Raw genomic sequence first — 15323 nt, forward strand, 5'->3', positions numbered from 1 at the left:
CAGAGCTGGCACCAGGCAGAATGCAGCCTTGTCTGTGTCTCATATCTCTAATATGATGTCAGAACCAATTTTTCTGAATGAATGTCAGGCAGATTTTTGCCTAAATATAGCAGCGCACAGATTAATGACGTCCATAACACATGCCTAAGATTACTCACACTCTATAAGGTATATTAAATTAACTCCCTTTACAAAAATGGAGGTACAGTGGATGATTTATTATGCTACTGTATGATTGTGTTATTAATATACATGATACGGTGCGCACCATATACTTTGAGATATACTGCAGTACTATATGTATCATGGTATCTGTGAAAAATACCATGGTACAGGTATTTTTCACAGATACTATGGTTCTTTAACACAAAGGAATACCATGGCGCTTTTTATAAGTACCTTGAAGAATACCATGGTGCTACCATAGTACATGAGGACTAAGGTTGAATTTGGAGTTTGTTAGTTTGCTAGTTACTGTTAGTACCTTGCAACTAGCATAGCATTTCTAAGCATAACATGTTTGTTGCTAGGGTTGGTATTTGTTTAGAGTTTATTGTTTTGGCAAGCACAAATACTTTGTTGTTGAGTTATTGTTATACTTGTTATACCTTGTATTTGAGTTATTGTTAGTATCTTCTCTAGCATAAAGAGTTTATTGTTAGAATTAGTGTGTCAGCTAGCATAAAGAGTTATGGCTAGTATTTCTAAGCTAACGTGTTTTATAGGAATAACAACTATCACTATAGCATAAAGAGTTTGTTGTTAGGGTTGACAAGATGTAGAGGAGCGCGGTTGTAAAACACGTGGTTTAAATATTTCCACACATGCTAGCATAACCAAATTTACAATATTTACTGGTTGCCATATCAAAACTATATAGAGAAAAAAGTGCGCCAAAATTCAAATAAAAATTGGAAGATATCGCCGAACATTTATTTTACCATTGTAAAAGTACATTTCTGGCATCTCAGTTTTTAAGTGTTAATTTAAAATTAGACAGATCTGCTATTATTTTAATCTCCAATATGTTTGCATAAAGTGCATAAAGTGTTTTGTTTGGGTTAGTAATTGTCACTAGCATAAAGAGTTTGTTGTTAGTGTTAGTCCCTGCTGAAAAAAAACAAAACGAAAAACAATAGAACCGTCACAACAAACTCTAATGGTTTCCACTACAAATACATTACAAACATTACAAACCATCAACTTTCAACCATTAAAACCATTTTTGTAGTGTGTTTTGAGACATATTCCATTAGGATTTATTGGTTTTAACAATCCACTATTGAAGCCAATGGAAGGTGACCAATTACCAGTAGAGACCCACAGGGTCCATTACAGTTTCCATTAAAACCAATACAATTCCCAGTAAAACCATTAAAAAAAAATTCCATCAAGGTTGTTTGTATCTCTCAGCTAGCATATATTTTGCTTTTAGAGGTTTATTTTTAGAATGACTAAACCTGCTAAGATTAGTATCCTAACTATCGCTATAGCATAAACAGTTTGTCAAGGGTTGAAGAGGTAAAGAGGGTTGACTTAGCATACATATCTCTCAAGTAGCATAAGTTTATTGTCAGCTTGCATAGAGGCTAGCATTTCTAAGCTAGCATAAAGTGTTTGTTGGTAGATTTAGCAATTGCCACTAGTACAAAGAGTTTGTTGTTATGGCTAGTATTTCCAAGGTAGCATAAATCTTTTTTGATAAGATTAGTAACTCACTAGGGTTAGGGTTCACAAGCTGTGTCCGAAACTTACACTAAAAAAAAATACTCTAAAGTGGTTTGAATGTTGGCTCATGCTGACTCAGATGCAATTTTATAGATAGTTATACTTTTTATGGACAAAAATGGACCAAGGTGAACATGCTCAGACAGGATTCAAAACTTCTTTACATTACAAACATTACAGTAATTCAAAATTAAACTATACTTCTGCTCGTCAACATCAGCTGTCACAGTTGCTAAGCAACAAGAGCAAGCCTCCGTAGGCCAGACCGTCCCATTTAACAACACTCGGTCTGACCTTCGAAGGCATTCCCTTTGAAGTCCGCGTCCTTCGAAAAATGCAGCTCTGAATTGGGACGCAGCTTTAGGGTTGAGCGTTAGTATCTCACAGCTAGCATGCATATTTTTTAGAGGTTGTGTAATGGCTAACATAAAGGGTATCTCATTTTCAGCTAGCGCTGGCCCCCATCTGTCCTCCCCTCTTGATTTTAAGCCTCAGTTCTTTTTGAGCTACACACAAACTCTTTGTAGTTTGTTTGAGGCTGATAGCACAGACGGGGAGGGACACAAAAGCAGGCGATGAGAAAGCAGGAGACTGCATTAAAACAAACAGTCACAGTGCGCTCTGAAAAACATCACATTTTTCAAGCACCTCACATCGATTCTGGAAACACAATGTTCGATTCCCTGCTGTAAGAAAAAAGGCACCGGTGCTCACACGATTTCTCAGGATGTGTCTGTGTTAAAGAAAGAGTATGAGAGGGATGTTCTACTGAGGGGACAGTGACAGGATTTAGCGCACAAGCCTGCCATCTAGTGGTGGCACATTCTCAGAGCACAGCATTCTGGGACACGTGCTTGCATCCCCTGCTGGCTTTCTCTCTTTCTCTTTGTTGCACACGCACATATAAACAATGCCTGTGTTTGGAATGGAGTAGTAGCATACTGCTTATTGCACACTGTGCAGTACAGTATACTACCTACCGTTCTACCTATTTGTATGTAGTAAGTTTTCAGTAGAATTGTTTAATAAATGTGAAACTGTATGTATAAATGATAAACAGCAGTGTTTGTAATCGCACGCTAACATAGTGTTTGAACAATATTTGAAACGTTTATCATTGTGGTGTTCACTATGTAACAGTATGAATTGTATTATCTGCTACATTACATTATAGTATCTGTCTACATCTACATATATGGTTGCAAAGGGGAGAACATTTTTAGAAAGTTAGTAAATTTTCTGTCCCTTTGCAACCCTATTCATCTTAAATTAAATTAATAAAAAATTGCAGCTGATGTTATTTCTGGGTTATTCGTCATATTGGAAATGATTGGCAAATTCTATATAGAAAATGTCATCAGGGAATTTGGACATTGTTCACAACATTTATACCGCATACTCCAGAAATAGTGTTTGCTAGTATGCTATTCTGAAGATAACCCGTCTCTCTCTTTCTCTCTTTCTTTCAGTCCTAGTACTTCCAAGTCCAGTTGAGCTACAATACGCTGCCTGTTTGGAACCCACGCAATGTGCCACGGTCCAAAAAACAAACAAACAAACATCATCCACCCACCCGACTCCGTACTCCAACCCCTATCCAGACTTCCACGGCACACGCTAGCCCGTGACACGGCTACATTATGTGGCAGAGCCTCCCAGGACCGAGTGCGTATGTCACCGGTTTTGTTTACCTTCTTTATCTCTTCCGCTCACATCCCCCTTTTTCCAGAAGTCCGGGCTAGGGACACACAGACACCTTTGTGTGATTATTTTGCCACGATGGCAAGCCGAAGGACTGTCTGTGTCCAAGGTCTCTCCTCCAATCCTTTTTCCTCCCTGCCAGCCAGCAAAACCACGGACTGGAAATAGCATTGATGGATTACTAATACGCCTGCTTGGGATGCAATGGAGCAGAGTGAATTCAAGTGTGTGTGTGTGTGTGTGTGTGTGTGTGTGTGTGTGTGTGTGTGTATGTAGAGAAAACAAAGAAGTGGGAAGAGCAGGAAACCTTGTCGAAGGGGAAAACTGTCCCGTTCGGATGCAAACCTGCACTTATATCAATCACCCCACTATCAGAGGAAGACGTTATGTTTGGCCGTGCGAGAGGACACAGGAAACGGTCGATAACAGTAATGAAGGCTCCTGAATTATTCACATGTTGGAAATTCACCCCTGGAAACTGTTCTATATATAAACATCCGCTGTTTTCCCTCCTTTAGGGATGCATCACGATTGTGCAAAATTTTACCTGTGATTGACGCGCCATCATTAGGATGCCGCACGTGTCGCATTTGTTTGCGCGAGAGAGTGCGTGTGAACTTGAAGAGCTATTTCATCAATGCGAGAAGGAGACCGTTTCACAAATGAGCCTTTCATCTCCAGTGCAGGGTAATTAACTGCTATTTAATGGACGGTGCCCACGCGCTCACTGCATTATCGACTGTGCGCGCTCGCTCGCTCGCTCGCTATCTATGCGTTTATCAAGAGAAGCTAGGTGCGATACATCTGAAAGAGCTATTACGGCTCGATTTCACAGGTGAGCGCTGGATCCGGCCTGTGGGAAAGAAAAATCACTCTTCTCGTCTGTTTGTCCTAGACAGCATCTCAGAGTGTCCCGATTCTCAGATTTTTCTCCTGAGAAAAACTAATCTCATTGGTTTCTCCTTTAGAGTTTCTGAAGCACTGGAGTTGTTTGGTGCAGACCTGAGTCTATTTGATCATGGAGTTCATATGGTTTACAGTTGGTTCACAGGCAATCTGTCATCTTAGTTGGAAGGAAAGCACTTTTTATGTATAATCTGCATAAGTTGTATTATGCATACAATAATACAGTCAAATGAGACCAGCTGAATCCCACCCCACTTTGCAACAGTCCTGAGATTTGCCAAGATACAATCTGCAATCAGATGTCAAAGAGATCTCAATGTGAACTTTAATAAAAAAAAAAAAAAAAAATGTAAAAACAAAAATCCAATACAAAATTATCTGAGCTGTGCTTGAAATTTAATTTGAAGGCATTTTTAATTTACAATAATTTTACATTCAAATATTTCACATTTGATATCAAAAGCAACGTTTAAATTAAAGTGTAATATTTAAAGTTTTCCATTATTTTACATTACATTTAAATTAAAATATTTCATATTTAAACAGGGGCGTTGCACAAGATCCCGGGCCCTATGCATAGGCAGTCCTGATGGGCCCCCATGCCCCCCCTACTTGAAAATATCCAGGTAAAAGAAAATATATTCCAGACTTTTCAAGGGCCCTCTCTTCCTTTTGGGCCCTGGTAATCAGTACTGGTTTTACCCCCAGTCCGACGCCCCTGTATTTAAATGATTTACTTCATTTTACATTAGCCTTAATTTTTTGTCTCTATATTCTTTAAATCCTTTTAGGAGATGCAACTAGGACAGAGGTAATGGAAAAGTTCACAAAGAAATAAAAATTCTCCTCGTGTTTTTCCAACCCCATATATTGTAGTTATATCTGTGAAAATTGCATTCCCTTTTCCTAGTTCATAGTGACCAGGAGCTGTCAAGCTCAAAAAGATTCTGTAAAATGCCAAAAAGCATCACAAAAGTAGCCACGATTCACAATTTGTGCACAATGTCCCAAGTCTACTGAAGTCATTCCCTTTGTGTACCATTTCTAAAGTTTTTGTAATGATGCATTTGTAGCATTTGTTGTTGTTTTAGACATTGCGTCATCACTGCACACTGATTCCTACAAAAACTATACAGCAACAGCATAATTCAGGTTCTGAATGACATGAAGGTGAGTAAATAACACAATTTTTATTTTGGGTTGACTTATGCCTGTACATGAAACCGATAACCTCGTTCAATCTCCCGAGCAATAAAAGAGTTACTGCTGAGCAATAACATTTTCCTGTGGAAATGTCCTCACTTTCAATCATGACAATTGCTTAAAGGGGATGATTGTGTGTGGAAAGCCCACATGTCATTGGCAAGTTTTATTAGGAATAAAATCTAGGGACTTCACCGTATATTCTCTCTTTATCTGTCTGTTTTTATCACTCAATCATTCCTCTATATTCCTTCTCTTCGCTTCTGTCTCAGCCCTGAAATGTTAACACACTCTTAGATTGTGATGTCACCCAAGCATTTGGTCTTCCGAGTGCGACTGAGTAGAATATTAAACAGGAAACGGCTGTAGCATCAAAGGATGCAATCTAAGGTGCCGGCTGCCGCGCGCACCTGAGAGATTGATGTCTTTGTGTTTGCGGGTGTGTGATTCTGCGTGTATTCGAATGTTCGTATCGGTGTCTGGCTGTGTGTTTGTTTTGTCTTGGTGCTCGGCGGCAGCTGGCAACACTTATGGAGCTTCCTCATGTTTCAGTGATGCAGAACTGATCAAGTCAATTGAATTCAACTGAGAATAGCTGTTAGCAAACAAGTCACAGGAAACAAGTGGAGGTTTCCTCATATGTGCTTGGCCTCTTTGTCCTCCACTCTGGAAAATTATCATTACTTTTCATTTTCACTTACAGATGCTAAACTACATTTGCATTTCCTGAAGGAGGCAAAAAAAAGGCAGCCCAGGAATAGTGCTGAAGAAGGAGTTTATCTTAAGCTTTGATACTGTGTAAATTAAATGCTGCAATTCAGATTTTGTAAATGAGTCACAGTTCAGTTTTGTAAATAAATGCACAAAAGAAGACCCATTACAATGCGTTATGCAAATATTACAATGACATGGGTGGTTGCTTTTGCATTAATTACTTCTGTTGGGGGTACGTAGGACAAGGACATTGTTACTATACTGTAGGTATAGGCATTGATAGTTCATTGCTGGGTTGTTTAAAGTGGTTGCGAGTTATTTGCTTTTTAGCTGGATTGAGTCAAAAGTCAAAAGAGTCTTGATGAATCCCAAAATGTAGTCATTGTAAGTCTGTGGGATTGCTCACATTGTCCACTAGAATAACCATTAAATGACAAAATACATGAAGGGAAAAATAGCATGCAGGTTCATTTTGAAACATTGTAACTTATCCTGTAATGAATATTATTTCAGTTCTTCTGAGTATGAATTATCATATGCAGTAAAAGACAAGGTTTTGCCACAAACTCAGTGGACTGGCTTCTCTTCTGTATGATTTGACATGAGTCTCTTCAGAATTTAGCACATGAATTATGGGCTTCTAGAACTTCTGAGTGAATCTGTGTGTGAACACAGAAATAAAAACAGTATGAATAACAAAAATAAATAACACACAGTTTTTTTCTCAGTCTTATTCGTGCAAATAAGAAGTGCAACCATAATCAAAGTACTCTCTTAACACTGTTACACGGAGAACAAATTTCTCAAAGTGCAAACAGAGACCAAATTTTTTTTCAAGCATGATACAGAGCTAAAGGATGGACTACGCAGCCCAGCCAGCATTGAAATTGGGTGATATTGTATGTAGCCTAATTTGGGTGCATCAGGGAGCTGCTCTCAAAGTGTGGCGTATTGAAATCGGTTTTGAATGCATGTTCGCTTTCTACTTTCGCTTTCAAATTAGTGATTGTACGTACTCTGTGTATAGGAAGCCATGGTGCTGAGCACGCATTCTACAAGATAAGACTTTTAAGTTTTGTCAACACCAAAAGCGAAATTAATTATTTGCATGAGTAGATACATACAAAGTCGATGCAAAAACGTGAATTTCCACAAATGCGCACAATTTGAAAAATTTGTCACACGTTGTCACATATTTTCTCTGCTTTTGTTGTGCACACACTTTTAGGCTCTGTTGTACAATGAATCCTCCACCATGGTCTGTCAGTCATCTCGTTTTACTCTTGTCACATGATCAGAGAACTAAGATGGTGTGTGCTTACCAAAAGCAAAGCGAACATTCGCATCACGTTACTCGCTCTACATTACTCGCGGGATGTTTTTTCACGTTACTCACGAAAACATTGCACATGCTCTTCGCTGACTGGCTTGTGCAACAACGCGCCATGCAAATTTCCTGCTCGAGTTGAAACTTTTGAACTTGCACAGAAGACGCAATTGAGTTAAATATCACTCATTCTTCAAAATCACTTCGCCCAATTTGGTGGCCGGGCACGAAATTGCATCTTTTCACGTCATTGCATTGACTTGTTTGTAATCTACTCATGCATATAATTAAATTAGCTTTTTGTGTGCGACTCTGCAGCTCATATTCAATGAGCAGAGTGAAGTGAAGCGACCATTACCCAACTGAATTAATTGCTTTTTTTTTTTTAAATAAGCAAAATGACAACATGACATAACGTAAACATAACAGTGGCATGTTCTATGCTAATTTCACCCTCACACTCACGTCATAGTGATATCGCGAGACAGCTGAAAGTATAGTTTTATGCAAAGTAATAGCACACCTCTCCTCAAGCATAAAGAAGATGAATTGTAAGCATTGTAAGACCTAAATTATTTGTAAATTTTATTTATATATATGATTGAGAAAAGACAAGAAATCAGGGGAATGAGATCAAGCAACAAACTCGTAACACCTTCTTGTATGCCACAGATCAATATGTCGGAGTCTGTGAACAAGTATGCCACGGCTCTGATGTTTGGTAAATATTTAATACTTGTTAATGTTTTCTCAGTGATATCTTCCACGTCTTAGCGAACAGCCAGAAATGTCAAGAGACAGGATGATGACGATGTAGGGATGATCAACTCTGACAGATACACCTCAAGAGAAATTTGGAGACCAATTCCATTTCAGCCTGAAACAAGAGTCTGATGAAGTCTTTCACACACCGTGAGATTCAAGTGTGAGTTAGCAGATCCACACACTCCTTCAGACGCTGATAAGAGAATTGTTCTCTCCAACACTCCCTCAGCAGAACTGGGGAATTACTGCAAATAATCTTGTTTTGTTGGATAGGCTGTTGGTCTGGAGTGTTAATCACTGTTTCTCCTGTGCTGCAGAGCCTCTTGCTTTAAAAGCTTGGAGAAAGGAAATGAAACGGTAATATATTGATGTAAATGGGACTGAGGGAGAGTTTGGCCAGATTGTGGCAATCTAATGAAACAGGTGGATGCGTCAGCAAACATCTGCAAATAAAAAACTTTTTGCTAATCAGCAGGTGATACAAACTCAGCAGAACTAAACTGCTGCATCATGATGGTGCATCTAAGCAGGAAAAGTCAGCATTTGTCACATACTAAAAAGGAAAGATGAAACCATGAAGTGTAAAGTATAGAAAGCATGGATGGATACTGTCCGGATTTTACTCAAAGTATTTAGTGAAAACAATTAAAGGTAAAATGTCAGTCTTTATCATTAGTAGTATTAGCAGTGTGGATTTTTGATTATACACCAGTGTGTTGCGAAAAGCAACCGTCTTTATGAATGAATCGAGTCATTTATTCAATCTGTTCAAACTATTAGTATATTAGTAGTATTAGTAGTGGGGATTTTTGACTATATACCAGTGTATCCAAAAGCAACCGTCTTTATGAGTGAATCGAGTCATTGATTCAACCTGTTCATTCCGGATCAAAATGAGTGACCATTTTTAGTTGTTGCATCACTCATTTAACCAGTTTGTTTAATAACAGTAATTCATTGAGGAATGAAACAGCTGACTAAATCTGACTTTGAAATACCATATTCACATAGTACTCATACTGTTTGTGCAAAATCCGTATAAAAATAGTAACATAAAACTATGCTATTCAGAATTGAACCAGTGCCTTTATAAGCGAGTCATTGAATCGTTTGCTCATTCGACTCATTCGACAAATTGTGAGGAAAGGCAGAGAAAACTCTACTACATTGGTCCAAATGAAATTCAAGGATGCAAACTGTATATATAATTTTATTTTATTTGGAAATGTACAGTATTTGAGTAGAAGTACATATTTAGTTTGAATATTACCAACAAATTGTTTACGGTAAGTCCCGAAATGTCCATGAAGAATGAAGTTATTTTCAGAATTGTGACTTAATTTTTAGTGAAAAAAATCTCCATTTGTTCTTCATTCAAAACTTGTCATTAGTGACAGTTTTTTTTTTTTTTTTTACAGGCTTCACGATATCATCAGATTTGTTCACAAAAAAATGCTTCTTGAAGTAAGTTTTGAGTTGGCGATTCCCATTTCAGCCATTTCTTCTGAACAGCTCTGACAGACTCCATTCCTACAAACATCAACTCTTTCCCCATGTCATTGCTAAAAGTCTCAGTCATCAGCGTTGCATCTTTACTGAGTTTGTTTGGTGACTCAGATGAATACCTGAGAGACGAGAGACCAGTTATTACAGGAAATGCCTCTTAAGAGATGACTCTTTCACAAAAAGCCACATGCAAATATGCCTGGATGACTCTTGTGAGGAGGAAAAATGGCTACCACTTGGGTTACGAGACAATTAGCATAAACAAGAATGAGTGAACTTGGCTGAATGAAAATGCAAATTAGCATTGAAGAAAATGAACTGATGAGATAATTGTCCTCCTCACCTTAGGCTTCGCTACACAAGCTAAGCGTTAATCGTCATTTTAAAGCTGTTTATACATGTTTTTCTATCACTGAATAATTCATATTGATGTTGAGTTAGTATAAATTGAGTCTGAAATGAGTTCATAAGGGGCTTTCGTTCATTCGCTCCCGCCAGCTACAAAACAAAATCTGATCTGCTTTTTTTCCAACCACATTAGTAGGCACGAAAAACGTGTGAAAAATGAATGCATTAATGCAATTACTACATTCTGCCTAATCCAAAGAATAGCTCAATCGCATCTTTTTAGAAAGAGGTGATACCTTATAGAAGAATAATTGCCACAAGACTTTGCTTCTGATTTGTTTAGTTAGGAACATGAGAAAAGCTAGTCTGACATGTTTAGATGTCTTAGAAAGGCAAACGTGCCAATTACATACCAGGATGTCATACTGAGTATCCCAACGACTTTAGTCAGCTGATGTCTGACAGAACCACAGACAAGACTCAGAAGCTTCTTGCTGTTATGGTTAATTTTGTTTTGAATACTTACAGTATAATGCACATGGGAACAGATATAAAAAATTAAAAATATATATATATATTTTTTAGAAATGTATATATTTTATTATGTTAATATAGTGATTTGCATTAAGATTATATTCTTTATTTGGAGTATTCTTAATCTTTTTTTATTCGTTTTTTATTTATTTATTTTTACTGTTGATATTTTTTAGTTTGTTATTTTTATATTCATTTTAATTTTGCCTTTTTATTTATTTACTTTATTTATTTATTTATTTATTTTTTTGATGTGCTAAACAATTCACTTTGAAGTGAACAATACACTTTTCAACTTTAAAATAATTAAAAAACACAGAAAATTCAGGGGTAACTAAAACTCTTTTCCACTGGTATTGTAAGTATTTTCATCATGCCTTTTTTGGTCTTCTGAAGTTAAACTTTTGGACCTGCATTTTATGAACCTGTCCCTTAATTTGCACGGGTTGGTGATATTTGCTTTGCTAAGTGCACAGGAGACTGGTGTGCTGTGAATATGCATATACTGCAGAAATAAGGTCAGTGTTTTGTCTAGGAACCAGGCCTCTGTCCAGACGATTTTGCCTCTAGCTACCTGAGCAAAGGTCAGATTAGCAAGTTATACAGGCAGAAAGGTACCAGAGCACCAGTGGAATATCTGTGCCATTTTACATTTTTTGTACATTGTAAGCTGGTATTATAATTAGGTTCCACAGTTACATAATAATCACTATACATATAGGCTATTGTATACATAATAACTATACATGTATACATAACTTGTCAAACGCAAATTTCTCTAAATGTTTTTAAAAGTTACCATGCATAAAAGTGCAAAAGGCCCTAATTTCAGGCTAGACATAGAGCATACTTTGTCCGTAAGGGTTGTCTGCATTAGAAGATAGTTGCTAATGTGTTCTTTTAGAATGTTTAGGATTGTAGTTTGTTATGGGTTTTTCTATGAGTGTTACTAGGCAGTTGCTAGGATGTTCTAGATGGTTGCTATGTAATTAAGGTAGTTGGTAGTACTGTGTGGTTGCTAGGGCATTGCTAGGATTTTGTTAGGATGCTCTAAGAGTGGTTTCTATAGTGTTGCTAGGCAGTTGCTAGGATAAACTGAATGTTGCTAATTGTCAGGATGTTCTGATGTTGCTAGGGAGTTGCTAGGCAGTTGCTAGGATGTCCTGGATGGTTTCAGGCAATTTTTAGGCAGTTAGTAGTACTGTGTGGTTGTCGGAGCATTGCAAGTAGGATGAAAGGATGCTTTGAGTGTTTGCTAGGCAGTTGCTAGGGTAATCTGAATGTTGCTATTTAATCTTGACAATTGTAGAATGCCCTGTGTGGTTAGTAAGGCATTGCTAGGAGGATAGTTTGTTCAGGGTAGTTGCTACAGTGTTCTGAGTGGTCGCTAGGGTGCTATTTGGAAGTTGTTAGGATGTTCTGATGTTGCTAGGGAGTTACTAGACAGTTGCTACGATGTTCTGGATAGTTATGCAGGTTTCATTCAGTTAGTGGTACTGTGTAGTTAGTAAGGCATTGCTAGGAGGTTGTTAGGATGCTCTGAGTGGATGTTATGGTGTTGCTATGCAGTTGCTAGAGTAATCTGAATGTTGTTAGTTGATCTTGACAATTGTAGAATGTTCTGTGTGGTTAGTAAGGCATTGCTAGGAGGTTAGTTTGTTCAGGGTGGTTGGTACAGTGTTGTGAGTGGTTGCTAGAGTGTTACTAGGCAGTTGTTAAAATGTTCTAATGTTGATAGGGAGTTACTAGGCAGTTGTTAGGATGTTCTGATGTTGATAGGGAGTTACTAGGCAGTTGCTAGGATGTTCAGATGTTTGCCTTGTAATTTTAATTTGGTTAGTAATACTGTGTGTTTTTGCCGGGGCAGTGCTTGGAGGTTGGTAGGATGCTCTGAGTGGTTGTTATAGTGTTGCTAGGGTAATTTGAATGTATTAATTGATCTTTAGACAACTGTAGAATGTTCTGTGTGGTTAGTAAGGCATTGCTAGGAGGTTAGTTTTGTTCAGGGTGGTTACAACAGTGTTCTGGGTGGTCGCTAGGGTGTTACTAGGCAGTTTCTAGGATGCTCTGGATAGTTGCTATGCAATTCTCATGCAGTTAGTAGTATTGTGTGGTTAGTCAGGCAGTGCTAGGAGGTTCTTAGCTTGGTCAGGGTGGTTGCTGTGGTTTTCTGGGAAGTTGCTAGGGTGTGACTGGACAGTTGTTAAGATGTTCTACTGTTGCTAGGGAGTTACTAGGCAGTTGCTAGGATATTCTGGATAGCTGCTATGTAATTTTAAGACAGATAGTAGTTCTGTTAGGTTTGTATGGCATTAATGGAAGGTTGTTTGTTGTTTGGTGTGGTTGCTAAAGTGTTCTGAGAGGTTGCTAGGGTGTTATTAGGCAGTTTTTGGATGTTATGAATGTTGCTAGGCAGTTATTAGGCAATTGCTAGGAGGTTGTTAGTTTGGTCAGGGTGGTTGCTATGTTTTTCTGATAGGTAGCTGGGGTGTTACTAGGCAGTTATTAAGATGTTCCACATAATTTTGGGGGCAGTTCATAGTTCTGTGTTGTCCTTAATAAGAGGTTAATAGGGTGTAGTTGCTCTAGGCAAAACTTTGAGCTACAAATTTGCCTGAAAGTTTCCAAAAGTTGCCATGAGCAATGAGGCCCTAATTTCAGGCTAGACTCAAAGCAAACTTTGTGTCTAAGAGTTCTCTGTTGCCATATTACTCCAGTGACAACTGAATACCAAATCTACAATCACTTTATACGGTACACCGCATGCTTTACGGCAGACATAAATACAGCGTCTGTTATTCAGATCAAATTTGTATGGGTGAAAAGTAAACACGTCTTATCAACTCAAATATGACATCCAGCTAAACACCCAGGATCCCATATTTTGATAAACAAACTCAGGGTAGCCATATCACCCACTGTGCAATCCTTAGCATAAGCTCTTCCTGATGTGGCTGACAGTTCAAAGCACAAGATTCACTTTGGGACGAAGACTGATAGTATTCCTCAGAGGAATGTCAGTCTTTCTTTGGGCTGCTGCATGTTTTCTTATGCGGCCCAATGCATGATAACGAAGCCATGACACTATCTGGCTCCATATATGATTAAGGGATTGAGACACCTACAGGGAGAGGGTGTCATTCCTCCACTGTGACAAGACAAAGATTGACAGTTGGTTTTATGACAAATACATGGGCTGTTCTCTATCTATTTGCCCCGTCCCATTATTTCTGCCCTGCGCTTTCTCTCTTTTTGGTGTCTTATTCTCCGTCCTCCTCCCTCAGCTTGCTGTGCATGCATTCAGTCAGTCACGGCTGAAAATAATCGCTCGGCACTAAATTGATTGACACGGTGTGATGGTGAAACTCAGCGAACCGACTTGAGGTGACAGAAGCCACTAGGGAGCTACAAAGAACAAGACTCCAAATCATTGACATTTTGTCTTAGGATGTTTGGTGGAATTTATTAGGAGATGGAGATCTTCAACAATAGCTACAACTGAGTGTTTTAACCATATGTATGGCTTGTAATTGTACACTTAACTAGATTTGTGTAGAAAATATAAGTAAATATAAAATATGCATGATGTTAGGGTGTTGCTAGGCAGGTGCTAGGATGCAAGGTCCTTTTCGGTCATTTAGTAGCTTTGTGTGGTCTCTAGGAGGTAGGATGCTTTGAGAGGTTGCTGTGGTGTTGCTAAGTAACAGCTACAGCAATCTAGAAGGTTGCTAAGGTGTTGCTAGCCAGTTGTTTCAGTGTTCTGGATACTTGCTGGGGTGTTACTAGGCAGTTGCAATGATGTTCTGAATGATTGCTATGTAATTTTCAGGCAGTTAGTAGTTACATATTGTTTCTAGGAGGTTGGTAGGATGCTTTGAGAGATTACTGAGGTGTTGCTAGGCAGTTTATTCTGGGTGGTTACTAAGGTGCTCTGGATGTTGCTAGGATTTTTAAGATGGTAGGTTGTGCCGGGTTTTTGCTAGGGTATATTTTTCCTTCTAGCTTTGTCGCTGGGTTGTCCAGGGTGGTTGATAGGGTGTTCCTAGGCAGTTGTTAGATTGTTCTGGAGGGTTGCTAGGACGTTACTAGGAAGTTGCAAGGATGTTCTGAATGATTATATAATTTTCAGGCAGTTAGTAGTTAAGTGTTGTTTCTATGCTGGTAAGATGCTTTGAGTGGTTACTGATGTGTTGCTGAGGTTTTGCTAGGGTAGGTTTAACCTCCAAGCTTTGTTGCCAGGCTGTCTAGGGTGGTTGCTAGGGTGTTGCTAGGCAGTTGTTAGGATGTCTTGAATGGTTGCTATGACATTCTGGATGTTGCTAGGATTTGTAAGACAGTTGTTTGTTCCAGGTTTTTGCTTGGGATTTATTTATTTATTTAATTTTTAATTTTTTTTTTTTTGATAGGGCATTCTGGTTGGTTGCTAGGGCATTATGGGTTGTTGCTAGGGTGTTACTATGCAAATCTCATGATGTTCTATGTTGGTTGTTATGTATTTTTTAAGGGGGTTAGTAGTTCTTTGTGGTTGCTTGGTAGTTGCTAGGTGATTTTGAGATAGTAAAATGTTCAGTTAAGTTACAGATGTATTGCT

The sequence above is a fragment of the Cyprinus carpio genome, chromosome B1 (assembly GCF_018340385.1).
Source record: "Cyprinus carpio isolate SPL01 chromosome B1, ASM1834038v1, whole genome shotgun sequence".
Taxonomy (NCBI): Eukaryota; Metazoa; Chordata; class Actinopteri; order Cypriniformes; family Cyprinidae; genus Cyprinus; species Cyprinus carpio.